Source organism: Corvus brachyrhynchos, unplaced genomic scaffold (genome assembly GCF_000691975.1).
Source record: "Corvus brachyrhynchos isolate BGI_N302 unplaced genomic scaffold, ASM69197v1 scaffold258, whole genome shotgun sequence".
NCBI lineage: Eukaryota > Metazoa > Chordata > Aves > Passeriformes > Corvidae > Corvus > Corvus brachyrhynchos.
This window is the reverse complement of record NW_008240122.1, coordinates 3,468,000-3,486,070: the sequence shown is the minus strand read 5'-3', so window position 1 is coordinate 3,486,070 and position 18,071 is coordinate 3,468,000. Positions and strand designations below refer to the sequence as shown.

The window sequence follows — 18,071 nt, the reverse complement described above, 5'->3', positions numbered from 1 at the left end:
ATAAGTTTACTGTCCTGCTGCCAAGAAGCACGTAACAGAATGACTTGCAAAATCTTGAGATAACAGTACAGGACACAACATCTGCTTTATTTTGGTATTTCCTAGAAAGAAACAAAGGAAGTAGTTAGCTACTCCGGATGGTATACAACAGATTTGTACATGAATTCTTTCATGAATACAACTTTTTCCTAAATAGAAGCGTTTGAACTAAAGCTGTGCCTGGACGTGCAAAGACCTTTCCGTAAACACTCTAAACATCATGTTCAAGATTTATGATAACAAAGAATCAGATTAATATTTTTCTCTGTTTCCCTCACCAACACTGACAAGCACTTAAAAAGTCATCAGCCTATTACCTGCCATTCAAGTCCCTAAATTAGTAACAGAAGGAATAGCTTTTGCATGCCTGCTAGCATCACTGTGCTGTCTTAATTTTATTCACCTACTCAGATGACAGAGTACACTCCTTGAGTGTTTGACAAGACTTAAATCCACCATGTGCAGCACGTGTAATTTGTGAGCTCTTTATTCAGCTTCCTTAGATGTAAAAATGCACAAGAGTTTAAAACAAAAGCAATAAGCTTCAATTGCAAAAGTATTTCAGATCCTCTGAAATAGGAATCATTACATTTCTTTAAAAATAGTTCCTATAAAATTAACCAGAAATTCAGCTTAAAATGTAGAAGTAGCAAATAACTAACAATTCAGATATGTGGATCAACAACAGCATCTACCCATTGTTTTGAACAGCATACAAATGCCCCAAATCCTTCATGGATCAGGGTCTACATATTCAATCTTATAAACCACTAGACAGTGGTTTATAAGATTGAATATGTAGTTAAGACTACAGAATTTAAGTCTTCTGTTAAGACAACAGAAGTTGTCTTAAGAGTACACTGGTAGAAGGAACTACTGAAGGAAAAACTCTGGATAACAGCCAGCTTTGTCTGGGGCAGGAGGGAAGTACAAGCCTTATTGTGACACTGAAAATTTTAAACTGATAAAAGCACTCTGATGAGCTGAGTGAGAGGAGACCTACCTTGACTTTAAGCCCACTGATGGAAGAATGGAGCTACAACATTTCATTATGGCTTGCCTCTTCCAGACACTCAACAGTGCTTTTCAACTACTAAAAAGTGTCATAAGCACAAAATTGCTCAAAAGGACTACTTTGCCACCTTTTGAAGAATTGCAGGAGTTCAGTAAGTTTTATGCCTGTAGCTCTACACTGCTGCAAGCCCTGTATTTTCCCCAGCATCCTCTCTTCTTATGCACCACAACAGGATGGATTGTTCAAGGAACCAAACTAATCCAGAAAAAGTCAATTATTTCCTGTCACTTGAGGTCTCCAAAACAGCTTAGGAAATGCCAGATCAACCAAGTGTCAACGACAAAAATGCAGAACTGAGAGATGCTGCCAATTCATATTTGTTTCAAGTATTGTGTAACTACACCTTAAGCAGCACCCACTAAATCATTAATGAACTCTGAAAAAGTATTCTAAAACATTGTATTGGACTACAAGGCAAAAGCTCTCCCCAAAAGGTACCAAAGTTTCAGTAAAAAAGTTGTTTCCACATCAAGGAACTTCAGGGAATAAAATGAAACACACCCAGGGCAGATTCACAGAGTTCTGTGAAACAGCTTAACTGCCTCTTCTAAAGCACACGGGGTTTTAGGGCACAGACACAGAACACGTGGCCAGGACACAGCTCCCTCCACGCACTGTCTCCCACCTTCAGACGACCCCGCCCAGCTAGGAGGGGTACAAGGTGTTTGCACCTGGAAGCGCTCAGGAGCCTCAGTGCTTCTGATGTTAATCCAGAGGCCTTTAAAAGCGGCAAACTCACAAAAGCAGCCCTTGGAAGATGAGCATTATGCTTTTCAAGGCAAGAACCTTGAGACCTCCCAGATTCTACAGAGGATGTGAGAACACTCCTTAGACAGGGATGACTTTTAGCCAGAAGGTTGCTTACAGTAGGGCAGATTCAAAAACAGGTATTTTGGGCTAAGAGCATTTACCTCAGAATATCATTGTATTTACACAAATTCTATGTACTCTATCTCACTTCTCAGAAGTGAGGAAAGCAGTATTCAGTGTCTCAAAACACAAAAGCACCCTAAGATATAGACTCCACCACTGAACATGGCATGAAGAAGGGACACTACTTCTACTTAATCTGCACAGTAGCAACCCTTACCTCTCCAAATCAGCTGCATGGGTTTTTTTCCCCTCAGTATGAAAAGACATTTAGATTCATTATAGAGCTTTGGGGTAACAAACCATTATATCTGGCTCCTAATAATTTGAGTGCCAGAAATGCTCACAATACACAAATGTAAACATCTTGTCCAGATTGCTCATCATAAATTACATCACAAGAATAAAGCTGAATGTGTCCTACTAAAGGCTTAACAAAGTTACAAGATGTATTAAGCATTTTATTTGGGCTACTTAAGTCTTTGTGTTATGCATAATATTTTAGTAGGACTGAGTTAGTTCAGTAAACTTTTTTGCTACTAAGTCACCAGCACCTTACAGTAGGATAGTTTTTAACTGAGAAAAACTTAAATACTCCTGGGCTAATAAAACATTTTAATTTAACCACGTTTACAGTACTTTCTTCAGAAGGTAAGACCAAAAGCCATCATAAGTAATTCACTGCTAAAGAACTAAACTCAATATTCCAAAAGAAGCACATTAAAAAAGACACAGTCCAGAGAGATTTGAAGAACCCCATCTTGTTATATTACGGAGTGCAGGCATCAAATGCTGGTTTTCCTGATGATCAAATACACACTTAATAATGCTGGTAGCAAAGCACTAATGATCCTCAGGCTGAATCCTAATGTTCAAAACAAACAAAACCACTACAACATCCAGTTCTTTGCAAGTTTCCAGACTCTGGTCAGAGAAGTACCAGAAAAACAATGTGTTTATTCTGCCTCACAACCAGCTAGACCTGAACACTGACCTTTCATGGATAACCAAATCATTGCTGCTTTAAAACAAGCAAACAAACAAACCAACTCACTGACTGAACATCAACAGAAAGCGCTATAATCTGATGTGCCCTGATCCACCCTATGACAGCACAATACCACCACCGCCAATATTGTCCCCCAGAACTGTAAACTGGGTCACACACACACACACTAAAAGATTTTGCAGAAGTAAAAGACAGAAGAAGGGAGAAAGAAAAGAGCAGCAGTGTATGCCAAAGGTTAGCTAGGAAACTGCAACCTACCAAGTGCATGTTTCCAACATAGAGTAAACCTAAAATAACATCCCTTTCTTGAAAGAGGCATTCACTGGGCTACCTGACTTTTTGGGGAAGGTGAGAGCACATACCAGGGGAATGCACATTCATGTAGTACCTATATATATTATTGTACCAATATGACAAAGCCAAAACTAAACCAGGAGTTATTTTCTGCTTGCTTACTTGATACAATGTACAACTTCCACCCTAAAGAGAGAGTTGTTAATCCATTGTAATAAAAGGATAATGAATTCTCTCTACGTTTGCCAAGTGGTTCTTCATTCCATACAGAACTAAGACTGAACAATGTCTTGATTTGTGATTCTGTTGTGAATCAACCAAGATTGAAAAAAGTCTTGATTTGTGGGTTTGTGGGTGTGGGGTTTTTTGGTGATTTTTTTCCCCCCTTTTCAAACACGGAAGCTGCACTGAAACATTCACATTAAACAGTTAAAGTAAGGAGAACTAACTAAAGTTCAAAACTAAAAACTCTGTGAAGCAATTTATCCTTTTTGAAGCAGTTAATATTATGGTTTTGAAAAAATCTGCAAAAGTATCCTTCCACTGTGTTTTAGAAGTAAAACCCAGAACTTCTTGAAAAGCTAAATGCCTTGAAATAAATTTACTTGGGGTCCCAAAGTTTAGTTCAGCAAGTTGAAGTTTGCAGTTCAAACTTCTACAGCCAGTTAGTAATTTAAACTATTAAATGATGAATTCCCAACAGGAGTACGCTGGTAGACCCGTATTTCACACTCACCTGAAAGCTTGATAATATCATGGACTTAGCATTCTAATTAGGTCCATACTTCTAAACTTCACCTCACAAATAATCAACAGCATCAGAAAGCTCCTTTTTGATACATCTTACAAACGATATTCTAAACCTTCTTCCTGCAGACCTGTCTTTAATACATATTTGCACTTCTGTAATTCTGAAATTCTCTGTGACTCACTTTCAGGTTAGCTTTAGATCAGTAAATTCACATTACGGCTGTGTGGATATCTTCGCAGCAATGGTAGCTTAAGTGATATTTGCTCTCAGCAGCCTGTTCTCGCTCCATGCCCTGTGGCTGAGTAGACACACAGAGAGCTACGCTGGTACAAGTGAATGCCTGAAGCAGAGACTGTGCATCTGGCTGATGAGGAAATCAAACTTTGTTGAATTATACAAGCAGAAGATGAAGGAACAAAAGCCAGCCTTACTGGAATTCAGAATGCACGTACACAATCTGCATTTCCCTACTGGGAGATCACTGGCAAGCACTTACTCCTCTGTTCCTCTGTAACAGATCACAGTAATGCTTAGCACAACTCAAGCAGAGAAATGTGGAATCATCTCCATCAGTTATGCTGGGCAGCTTTGCAAACAGACAGCTTTAGGAAGAGAGGAGGCTAAAGAGCACAGCCATCTAACACGCTTCAGCAAAAACACCCAAGTACAAAACACTTTCATTTTCAGCTATCTGACCTTTAGCTGAACTAAGGAGAAGGAAGTACCCTCGAGAGTTAAAATGTATTCCATTTATATGTTAGTTTTCTTTAAAAAAAACCCTCAACTGAAACAACAAAGCACAGCAAACAGAGGACTTTTACTCTGAACAAACATGTTTATTGGGGCTGCTAGGACTTTCTAGAGAAAAGCTTGCAACAGTTTCTAACTAGCTTTTATCTTACCTTACATAATCGCAGTAAAGTAAAGTTCTAGATAGACACTATGCCTTCCACAGCAGTCCAGGAGTCACAGATAGAGAAAGAGATGTGTTTGTATTCTATATGGGCTTGTGTTTTCCCTTGATGCAAAGAGCAGGGTCTACAATCATTCATCTTCCTGATGGGGATTCAAACTTCAGTTCAGACACACCAAAGTGATATGCATGGGAAACCTAAGATCATGTTTACTATTACTGCAGTGCCTATAATTTGAGCACATTGTTACAGTGTTTCTCCATGAGGCAAATTTAATATCACATTACTAGCTAGAATACCTGGGTAGCAATACCTAATGAGTCAGTTTGAAAATATCTGTCCATTTGTCATCTTTGTTAACATCTAGCTTTCAAACTGATGTTTTAAAAAAATACAACCACAATGGGTAGACTACTTAGAATTTGTAAATGCCCATCTGCACAAAACCAGCCTGAGCACCGGTCAGATGTTCAGAGATAGAATCCACCACACCTGTCACCTGATAATATTACAAGGCACATCTCTTCTGAAGTCCTCTGGGCCAAATCAGCATGTCCCTAAACCACACCTCACTTCACAGTCTCATCCACTCTACCTACTATAGCACTATTAAAGAGCATCTAGAGTCTGTCACTCCTTTCCCTAGAAGAGCAACGTGTTAGCAAACTAGAGTAGTTTTCGAATTCAGAAGAAATCTTGACAATAAAAACTTTCTCTGTTGATTATGCAATAGAAAAGGCTTAGCCCTTTCTAGTTAAGCCTTTCAAAGATGGCAGCTTAAGCACAAAACCATAGAAAACTCCTACAGAATCACTTGTTAGCAAAATCAGAGTAATCAGCATGGTTCAGATCAGTTAATTCAGTAGCAAGTACGTGCTTTTGGATAACAAAGAAACTCCATTGTTACAAACTCCATTGCACTGTAGGATAGAGAGGTAAGAAACCTGACATAATTGTATAATTTCATTACTAAGATAGCAAAGGTGACTGAGCTACAAAATTTTAAGATGCTTTAGCTGTAGGTTACAGTCAAAGTCTGATAGTTTTCAAAAGATTAATATCCTTCGGAGTGTCTCGTATGAAACAGTCACAAGAGGAAAGAACAGATTATCTGGCTACCTTGACTAATTCCTCTCTGAACAGTATTCAGTGATTTTTAAGCCAGAGTCCTCAAAAATTAATATTTATCTGGGTAGAGAACCTCACCCTACCTCCTACTGGCTACCAATGCATTTAGAACAGATCAGCTTTTGCACCAAGTCTTGCTATCATTGAAGCCAATTAGGAATTTTTTATCCTCAACACCACCATCTTAAATTTCTGCTGTTTCTGATGCAAAAAAAAGCTTAAACCTGGTTTATACATGTCTTTTTGGACAGATCCTGTATTTAAAACAAATATCCCACAAAGGATTCTCAAAGGCACAACAGCATCACATTTTGTCTATTAGGGGAATTACGCCATTAAAATACATGCATGCCAACTAATCACATTTTTCCCTCTCTTACAAATGATACATACAACCCTACGTGTGACCATGAGTATATCCAAAATTTAGAAGTAATTTAAACTCCACAAAGTGGGGTGAAAAATAAGAAAAAAATATCAAAATAACAGTACTTCAGTTAGCACCAGGTACAAAAAATACAGCAAGAATTCACTAGTGCTGGTATGCTTGACAGTGACCGAAATCAAGCTGTATCAAATTTAGAAAGAATAATAAGAATGGGTTTTTATTTCTTTATATATGATACCAGCGATCAGAGAAAGGACCTCCTCTCTCTAAGGTTCTTCCTCATCTTCTAACAGTAAGTCTTCAGGTATAAATGCACTAGAACTGAATCATCACAGCAGATTTAAAAAAAAAAAAAACTTGGCCACTGCTGATGTGCAGACAGTTACAGAAGGCATAAATTCTCTGCCACACTACTTAAGACACTTGGATCTATTTGTGGCTTTTTTTAGCCATGTTACCACTTGCTAAATTTATATACATCAGGAGTTAAATTAAATGCAAAAAAGGTCATTCAACACCACAATAAAATCACCAGCATGTTCAAATTGGTAACATAACGAAACCAGCAGTACAAGCTGCCAAATATTAAGAGTTATGATGCTATAGGCATTTTAATGTTTACTGCAAAGCACACAGCTTGGAAAGAGAGAATTCAAGCATCTGTTATGTCAACTCACAGCCTACACACACAATCTTTCAAAAGAAGTAATTTAAGTAATACAGGAACTGAAGGCTCCAAATAGGAATTGTTACAATACATAGTTATTATTATATCTCCATTACAGTTTTAGAACATTTTTTCCCTTTGTCTCTTCCATGTTAAGATGCTGCTTCTAATTACTAGCAAAGTTACTTCAGTAACAGCACTGTATTACTACTAAGACAAACAGCACTTAGAAATGTAAAGGCAATTAAAATTTAACAGGGTCCATTTGTTTAGAAAGTAATTTCCTTACTGCTAACACACATTTATCACCTTCCCAAATCAACCTGATTTGATTAATTTCAAATAAGGCATATCTCCAAGTATTTTTAAGGCAGTTATAAACAAACACTGAAGAGAAGCAGCTGATCGTACCCAATATATGACTATGTACTCTAACACTGTAACAGAATCAATATACCTGTAGTCACATGATATTCAATTGATAGTATGGTATAGAAAGTCATGTTTCAGATCAGAGATGACTTGTCAATACTAGTTCAGAAAACACACTACTCCTCTCCCCCTGCTCTTTTACAGGATGCTCTACTTTTCCATCAGGCTAGAGAAACTTTTTAAGAAGTCTAATTTAAAAAATTACTATCTCTAGGAACTGCAGAGTGAAGCAAATTTCCATTACCTTTTTTTCTGGCAGCAGCCTCCAGTATCATTGCCTGGACACATGGAATCTTTTTCAGGTGTCTGCATTGAGGCTATCTGAACTGCTTCACTTGTCATCTAAACAGAGGAGTACTTGGCAAGAAGCAGCCACTTGGCAATTTACAAGCTTAAAAACTCAAAGTTTTGTCCAATTCAGACTGCAACACATAATAAGTCACTTGGATTCACTTTTAATCAATAGTTTAAACTCTCAATTTGCAATATATATTGCAATGCTGAAGTTTCAGGTCTCTCTACTGAGTAAAAACTGTTTTAATTTTGCCACTATACAAGTATCACAATACATGTTGAACTATACCTGCAAAAATTCAAACAGCAATTTTATCAGCAAGAATGCTAAAACTAACATACAAGAAAGAAGATCATGCCAGTTTTCAAGAAATCAATATTAGAGAAGGTGCTTAAGGGCATTACAGGCAGTCAATGCAGTAATGATAGACTTGACAGCCAAAAGGATTTCGGGAAAGTTAGCATGTTAATAATTCAACATTCGCTTTATGCTACTCATCATTTCAGACATCAGCTGCAGGCAAATTTGGATAACACAGATTAAGACACCATCTCCAGCTCCACCAAAGGTTACTACTGCTCCTGTACACTGCTGGCTCTGAGACACACCCTTGCTGGACTGAATAGTGATGGGAACATCTTAGCACAAAGACACATTAAAAAAACATATTAACTGTAGCAAGGGGCAAACACCCTACTCTGCCATCCCTTTATGAGACAACTTGTCAAGACATTTTAATATTATTTCTATATTCCAAAGCTCACATTTATCACTTTATTACCACAAAGCTTAACCAGCATGTATTCTATACCAGCATAACAAACCATCTAGATCAAACTAGGAAACCATAAAATAATCATGGCACACTAAGGAATACTCTTAAGTATTCAGGCATTTGCAGAATGACAACTGAAAGAATCAGATGAATTTAGCGGTTTAAAAGAAAAGCAGACAATTAGCTTGGGGATTACACAAATAATTCAGTAAAACCTACTACATAAAGAACAGATCCTCAGCCACAAAAACTCAGAAACAGGTACGTGAATAGAAGACTGCTGATCTGAGCTTTCAAACGGATGCTGAACGCAGCACAATGAACGCCGATTTCAGTGGGTTTCCACTCCCCCAAAAACTGAAGAGCTAGCATTAGGCAACCAGCTGCCTAATGCAGGGCTACTTACACATTAATCCCCAAAACATCTCCCACACTCTTCTGAATGTCTCCAAGATCTCTTCTATGACTGGAGACCATGGCCGTGTACTCTCTTTTCTGTGCAAATACCATCTCTGTAAAGGGATAGCTATGTGCATCTCCATTCTTCAAAGAGTGGTTTGAGTTGGAAATGACCTTAAAGATCACCTAGTTCCAACCCACCTGCTGCAGGCAAGGACACCTCTTACTAGACCAGGTTGCTCAAAGTCCCATCTAACCTGGCCTTGGACACTGCAAGGGATAGGACATGCACAATTTCTCTCGGCAACTGACTCCAATGCCTCACCACCCTCACAGTAAGAATTTCTGCCTAGTATCCAATCTAAACCTACCCTCTTGCAGTTTAAAGCCATTACCCTTTGTCCCATCATAGCACACCCTTGTCAAGTTTTCTTGTAGGCCTCCTTTAGGCACTGGAAGGCTGCTGTAAGGTCTCCCCAGAGCCTTCACTTCCCCAGCCTGAACAACCTCAACTCTATCAGCCTTTCTGCATAGGAGAAGTGCTACAGCCCTCTAATCAGCTTCACGGCCCCACACATGTATGTGTGTGCGTGTGTGCACGCAAGTGTGCGTGCGTGTGCGCATATATCCTCCGCTATTCCCTGGGAGTGGTGTGGGAATGACACAACAAACGTTATTAACATTTTGTTAAACTGTGCATGGAAGCTGAAGGCAACGGCATCTCTGCTGAACGACGCTAATGGCTCTTACCATCTGATCATGCTCTAACTTGCAGAAAGGTGACAACTGTGCAGGTGCTTGAAGCTATGGCTTTATTAAAAGAAATGCATCTACCATTTTCTCCAAAACGCAGCAAACTTGCCCTCTGAATTCCAATTATTTCCTGATATTTTGAAAGTGACCAAAACATTACTAAAGAGTGTGTTCACTCTCTACATTCACAGAGAATTACAATAAGCTCAGCACAGGGACCACAAAGTAAACAAAGAAGAGTTACTAAGACACTGCCAATTTAATAAGACATTCCATATCATGCAACTTAGTGTATCAGTTTTATAATTAGCAACACCTATACTACCCAAAAGACAGCTCTGCAGTAAACATTAGCCACAAGTAGCAACCTACTTGACTATTTTAGTTAAGGAACACAGCCACAACTAGCTTATATACCTCTGATCATTAGTGCATTTCAACAGAAATATGCAGAAGTATTTAATATTTAATAAAGAGTCATAACATTCTGCAGGAATAGTATAATACACAAGCCAAGAACTCATAAACAGTACCATTTTGCCAAGTCTCAGTATTCATGCTTTGTGTCATCTGATCACGGACAATTTTGAAAGTCTTACCTTGAACGCAGTACAAAAGTAAAATTTCTTCCAGATCTTTGTCTTTCTGATAAAGATTCACTTTAGAGACTCTTCCTTGCATATTAGGGGTGAATAAAGCAGAAGAGCCTGTGAGTCTGAAAGCAGTAAGATGGAAGAATTGACCAACTTCTCTCCTAGTTCAACACAATACTCAATAAAATCTCTAATTCAACTGTTCAATAATAACAGCTAAACTGAAATTAATAAACTCCATGAACCACTGGAAGAGGCCAAGTTAGTCAAGAAGTTCCTATTTGTCTATGGCAATGCAGCCAAACACCGCATGACTGCTTCTCACTCGTTAAAGATGAAAGTATGAAGTGATCTAAGATACCAACTATTCCATGGCAACTACTTGCCAAAAAACTCCCACTTTCAATACGTACCACCTTTACAGATGTCATGTAAGCACATCCATTTCCAAACCAGGGATACGTAAACCACATGGCAGAGAGACCCTGCCTACATTCATGTGTACGTATGCATGTTTAAGTGCAGAGATAATGAGGAAGTCTGGCATACCAATGCAATTGTTTACAATAATATACCCACATCCTGGATGCAAAGGAAAAGAAAGATGAAAAGCTGAGATTCTAACTTACTTTAAAGCACAGAAACCCTGACAAGGTAGCCTGTTACTAGCTGCTCTAGATTTTTGAAAATATACAACCAGAAACACCCTAAGCTTTCTTGGTTACAAGAAAGAAACAAGGCTGCATCTCCTCAAACCGATGAGAAGGGCTACCACAGTTAAACCCACCACACCTTCACAGACCTTCAGAATATTATTTCTCCACCAAGAATCTGACTAAAGCATTGTCTGTTCTGGAGACTGTCTACATGTAGCATCTAAGATGACAGTTCACTTCCCTCTTTGTCCAGGTTTGTGAAAACAAACTAATCTCAGAAAAACTGAGATTTAGTTTCATTATCCAGCATCTTGCTTACCCCTCCCTCCGTAGCAATTTCTAATGCTCTACAAATCACCTTGTTTTACCACAAGGTTCAGAATACCAAAGGCAAATAAGACAAGACATATTGATAACTACAATGTTCTAAAACATCATCTTTGACACTGAAAAAGAGTATTTTTCCGTACTTAGATTAAATGTTTATTCAATGAACGTACCTTGCTTATTCCAAGCCTACTCAATAGGCAGATTCCAAGTAACTACTGCTTAATATCAAAAACAGTCAACAAGAGTAAGTCACTATATTAAAACTATTTTACTTAGTAGACAGTAGACCTTTGAGGAGCTCTGGTTGTAACTGCTGTCCAGACAGAGTATGAACCATTGGCCACCTACCCTTTAAAATAACTCCTCAACCAGTTTTGATTTGTCTTGTCATCCTCCCAACTGAGACTGTAGATAGGAGTATGCTGTGGGACACCAAAACGTCTTGCTACAGTCAAAATAAAAAAAAAAAATCACTGCTCTACCCTCAGCTGAAGACCTAGACAGAAGGCAGTCAGGTCAGTCAAGCACGACTGACCCCTGGTAAAGCTAGGCAGACTGAAAACAGTCACCTTTTTCAAAAATGTTTTCCTTGTTTTTCTACAGATTTATATAAACTATTTACTGATAGTGCTATCCAAATAAAGCAGCATTTAGTGTTTTTATTAAGTGAAACAGAAAGCTTTCTTTATTATATAATAGCAAGGATGCCTGAAACAGAGAACAGGAACCATTTCTATGCTTCAACAATTTGCAGAATTCAAATGCTCCAGAGCCTAAACACAAGAACTCTGTGCATAAAAAAAAAAGCAGGTCTCAACATGTGAAACACAGCCATCAAACAACTGAGTTTCTGGATAATTTTCAAGGTATCTGGCTACAAGACAGTCAATAGCAGAGGTTATAAAAGGGAAAACTTGGTCTTTGTTACTGTATCTAAAATTTATTACAGAAACAGGTGGCTGAGAAAGAGAAGACAAAGAAGTGGAAAAGAACAGCAAATGACAAAGAAAACTCAAAACATGTTTCACAATGGACATTATAAAGCATTTCTAGAATTCAGATTGCTTCCATCTTTTCAGACAGCTTGAATTTCTCCCCAGCCGTATTTCAAGAAACCTCCAAAACTGAGTGAATACGAAAACTCCTGGACGCAGAATCAGCCAGTGCCTGACAAACAACTGCAAACTCTATTCTTTACTAGTGATGACATTACTCATGTTTCACCCAAAATAGTTCAGTCCCTTTGCAGTTCATCAAAACTTAGGCCAGAAACAGGCAGTGGGTAGGATACTCTAATGGCACATTAAGTGGTGACCAACACCACGTGGATGAGCTGAGGCAGTCCTCCTATCCCCTAAGGATATTTGCAGATGTGACAAAATGCACAGAGAAACAGCTTGACTTGCTCAGAAACTTTCTGACTAACTCCTTATCATGACCTTTGCTACGCAAAGTTTTGGTTTCTGTTGTATTCCCGTGTACCTACAGATATTCTTGTCAGCAAGCGCTGGTATTTAATTAAACTGGAATGACTACTATGAAGGGAGTCATATAAACATCTGTAGCAGGCTGTGCATTTGGAGAAAATCCAAAAGAGGGGATGGACCTTTTTAATTTAGTTATAATAGATGCTTTAATGTCAACACTCAGTTGCATGCTCTTTTACTTTAGGACTGAAACATGGCTGGTGACACTGCGAACACTGTCACAGCTATGTGACTTCTCTATGGTCTTCTCTTCATCAGCAGTAACATTCCAAGTATATACAGAACTTCCATTCACAAGATAGGTCATCAGATATCCAAACCACCAGTGTCAAGAACCAACATTAATAACTACACAAGAACCTCCTTTGAAACACCTCAGCATGCAGTCTTACAGTAAGTTAGGCTAAGCTGAACTGATAACAGCTGTAAGCCCACCCCCTATCATGGGTAGCTTCTACCCCAACTTTGGCATCAGTAGTTGCTCTCATATCCTCATGCAGCAAGCTGATTCAAGAAGCTAAACTAAGAGAAAATTAATCTCAGCAATATGTACCCAACATACGCACATGACCCAACTCTTACCACGAGATGAGACAAAGCCAAGTTATCAGCATGAGAAGAGGAACCTGCACATGGTCAGAAGCAGAAAACTGCAAAAATACAACAGCACTAATATACTTAGGTAATTATACAAGAACCTCTTCCTTAATCAAAGTCAGGACTATGAGTGGGTTCCAGAAGCAAATTTCTGAGTGCATGCAGAGGCCTAGCAAAACCTCTCTTTTCTATACTGTGTCAACACTGAAAGGCGGTGAAAAACCAAACTATTCTACGGACCTTTAACTAAAGAGAGGAATACCAGATACCAACTAGGCAGCATGCAGCAGAAATCTGTTTGGGTAGAGGGGATGAACTCCTCATAATGAGAGACAAACCAAAGCTATACCATGTACAGTAAATGACTCAGCTTCCAAGAAGATGCTATACCCATTGTTTTTAAACAGCTGCAAAAAGTAACAGCAGTGCCTGGCTGACAAGGAAGCTGATGTAGTGCCCAGCACTCTCACCAAGGTAGCATAAGATTTAATGACTAGAAACCAACGCAGAGAAACTAAGCTTCAACTGAATTACACGCTAGTTACATGAACTCTGCCATCTATAGAATTTTGAAGGCACTACCCTTTGACAGTTGAGCATAATAAGCTTTATTGCTATTTTCCCTCTTAATGTAAAAATTAATCTGGGTCACATCAGCTCACTCTTAACTTTCCTTCTCTGAACAAGGCAGTTCAGTCAAAGTACATCCTTTCAGTCACCCAAGGACTTTTCAGGAATCTTCGCTTCTTCAGCAACAGTGATCCAAGTCTATCAGTGCCATGACACCTTAAATCCATAATGCACTAAGTTTTCCACTATCTGCAGGACTTTTTACACAATTCAGGGTGAAAAAACCCAACAACTTGCACAGTTCAGGAAAAAGCACTATAGACTAAATCTTCTCTCATTCCCCCCGTCCTTCTCAAGAGTGGATTCAACAGGAGAAAATGAGCCCGAAGAAACCAAATACAAACAAAAATAAGGTCAAAAATGACGACTAACAGCAAGAAGCTCTTCCCCATGTCACCCAGCAATGTCAGTGGTCAATTTTTACTTTTGGGGTTTTACTCATGCCAGTACCAAGAAGAGTCAGGATACCTCTGAAAGGCAAGCAGAGGTAGTGGCAGGCAGCAGAACTTGGTAATAAAAGGCAGTGCAGTGTATGTACTGATAAAAATCTTTAACATGATGAACAGACGAATGAACAAAAAACAGATCCCCACGATGAGAGCAAGAAGGAATACTCCTCAATGAATACTGTGCTCTGCCTACTCAAGTATTCTCTGGATTAGCTGAAGTTTTCAGTTAATTTATGTAGTAAGTTCTTTAGAAAGCATTGTAGTTTTCCTCCTTACTAAGAGCACCACTTTTCATGCCCTCTCCTGACTTAAACTTCAGTTTCTGTCTTGCAGTAACAGTATCAGACTGACTCAAGGAAAGGAGAAGATAAACACTAACTGGAAAAAAACCAACTTCTGACATTGGAACAAAACGAAGAACTTCCTTCTGTGCAGAAGAAAGTTTGCTCACAGGCCTAGTTTACCACTTCTTATTGTACTAGCAGTAGCTTAAGATGCCAACTACTAAAAAGAAGAGAAATAGCAGAAAAGGGTGATGGAGTTTTCAATACAGCGTTCTAGGACCATTACCTGGCTTTAGAAAGGCTTTAAGCACAAATCTGACAACTCATTACAGACCTAAGCTGCCACATGTGCTTTGTATGCAGGAGTTTGTTTTAATCAGTGCTTCAATAAACAAACAAGACCTTTGGAGGAAGGGACAATGGGGAGAGACCTATTAACAAGTTTTCCACATTAGCTTCCTATTCTTTGTGAAACCTGACAATATAATCAGGTTTCGAGTCCGGAGAAATCTTAAGACACTTTTCCAGAAAATTAGTTACTTCAGCTATGGCATTGCTACCCCAAGTTTTTGTTTATACAAAATACATCTGAATCTCCTAAGCCTGAACAAATCAAAACAGTGAAAAAAGATCACTTCCAGAAGTAACTGAACCCTACATTCCCTCTGTACAGATTCAGAAATACAGAAAACTTCAGACTGAGAATAGTCTGGTTATTAAATACATCTGTGAATATATGGTATTTTTCAAGGAATTTTTTTTTCCAAATATGAATTAATAAAGTACAATTGCAGAGTACCTTCCAGAGTGACATTTTTCTAACCATGTTAAATTCTGTTTCCTGTCATTGGCACTGCACACAAGCTAATTTCAAGAATTCTGAATTATACCAGAATTTTGTTTCTTCTCTTCTAACTCCAGAACTAAAGCACCATTTTCACCTCATGTTAAAAAATCATGAGAAACTGTTTCAACCGTTTGTAGTCTTATCCACTTCCCTCCAAAAGTCAGATATGCTAAGTTGACAGCATTCCTTTTTTTCTTTAAATTAAGATAATACTGTAACAATAGTCAAAAGTACAAAATAAGCTGTTTTGGTTAACAACAGCTACTATATTGAGTTTATTAAATATTTTAGAGAAGTTCTCTGGCCTACAATTACTTGTGTTTGGTGCATTCTAGTTAAGAAATTGAGATGTCATCCAATTGGATTTAATGTTACAAACTAGGTATCGATCTTCAACAGCTCTTAACTGCCATTACTTTCACACTCAAATACTGTAAGAAGACACAATAGTATAGGCATGGTTTAGCATAAGAAACCAAAGGCCAAACAAAAGTAAAATAAAGTTATTGTTTACTATGATATAAAATTAAGATACAAAACACCATTGTCACTATAGCAGAGTCCTATCTTTTCCTTCCCCACCACACACAAGCCTAATTATTATTTCAATTTTAAAACACAGGAAAATGTCAAACTATCAACTTCTACCACTTATGGAAAAACAGATGAGCTCTCAAGGCCTGCCTGCAGAGGAGACTGCACAGCTATTTGACTCTAGCAAACACTGTGAAACATCTCTTTCCAATGTAATCATCCACAAAAGTGGAATGCTTGTCTTTTCCTTGATCCCACAAATTACTTGTAAGAGACAGACACACTGAACTGCTTCCAGTTTCTTTACACTGCAAGAGATGCACAGAATCTAAAAGAGGGCTAGTCGGAAAACTCACACAAAGCAAACAATTCCTATTATTAATGCATTTTTTTAAATTACTGAATGCTTATGAACTGGAGGTTATCTTTTGAACAGCAGTTTGAATTGTGGTGCACTTACAGAGCATTTACAGAACAGGTTTCACACTATCCTCTTACTCCCAGCTCTAGCTATTGTTTTCACAACATTGTTTTCATCTTATGTATAAAACCTCTATTATTTGAAGTATTGTGCACAACCTTCTACTTGTTTAGATAAGTACTCCTTAGAGTAACATAATCAGACACAACCTAGACTTACGGAGGAGTCCAATAAATTCATCCACCAGCGTAAGCAATCAGCAAAGAAAAGAGCAGGAAACACATTATCTCAGAGAAAAGGAAAAGTGAAACAAAAAAGCCTCTTGCTGTAATGTGTCTCCTGGAAAAGTGATAAAGGCACAGAAAACATGACAGCCTAGTAAATGGATAAACACCCCACCTGAGGAGTCCATTTGATACAAGTACAGGCAGTAGTCCCACAATTACTGAATAACACTCATTGAGTGTAAATCCCACCTGTAATTAGACATTGTTAATAACCTCCTTAGAGGCGCCACTTCAGTTCTTACTGACAACACCCAAAGTGAGGCATTTGTGAGCCTTAACAGCCTGTACTGTGCACTGGGGCTCTCTTGAGCTAGATGGAGCTGCTTTACTTTCCAAGATGAAGGACTGAACACTACCTGAGGGAGTAAGTGGACTACCTCTGCTAAGACTGGATTCGAATTTTACAACAGCTGAAATAAAAAAGAACTTCATGTTTCCTTTGAACATGCACACTAAAAAACACTTTTTAGTGAAAAGTCAGCTATGAACAATTTTATCAAATGTTCCACAGAGAACCAAGCTTAATCTCAGACACCAGAAGCCAGTGCCTGCAACTAGTACCGTATCTAAAGTGAGGTCTTGTGCACAAGCTGGTATGCAGAGCACCTTCTGACCAGGGTAAGATTTTCCTCTCGGGAACTAGAACAAATAGTACGGACATTTTATTATTATACTAGGGAATTTTTTAAAGAGAGCAGGAGAAGAAAGGACACAGAAAAAACCCAAAGTATGTGCTACATTCACCTTTCATACCTTTACAGAAGCTCTCTGAAGGCAGTGCTTAGAGTATAGATTCACTTCAAACAGAAGCAAAAGGAACAATTTCTTTAGCTTTATACACGGAAGACAGAACTCTCAAAACAGCCCATGGTACCACATAGTTTCAGTACAGTACTTCTCATCTGAAAAGTTTCAAAGCACATTACAGTTTCAGCAGTTTTTCAAGGTCACAAGGGCAATCACAAACAGTGAGTTTGTGTCCCTGCCCCCTCCACTTGCTAATCCACCACCCTCTAAGTCCAGTCTAGCCGTACCCCAGAGATTTACACAATGTCAAAACCCTCATTCGCTTCTCTCCTAGAATCATGGTCCAAAACTACTATATGTGGCACCATATATACATCTGCAATATACAAAGGCAACTTTACACCTGTCGATATTTAACAA

The 18,071-nt window shown here is 38.5% G+C and overlaps 1 protein-coding gene across 1 annotated transcript in view; it reads right to left on the bottom strand.

Moving 5' to 3' along the window:
* PPM1B (protein phosphatase, Mg2+/Mn2+ dependent 1B) overlaps positions 1–10,489 on the bottom strand; it is a 46,054-nt gene extending 35,565 nt beyond the window's left edge. Inside the window, exons 1-2 of the mRNA XM_008641710.2 lie at positions 10,389–10,489; positions 13–101 (exon numbers count right to left, since the gene is read on the bottom strand). The gene's annotated coding sequence lies outside the window, so the exon portion shown is untranslated. The remainder of the gene's footprint in view (positions 1–12; positions 102–10,388) is intronic.
* Positions 10,490–18,071: the final 7,582 nt, after the last annotated feature.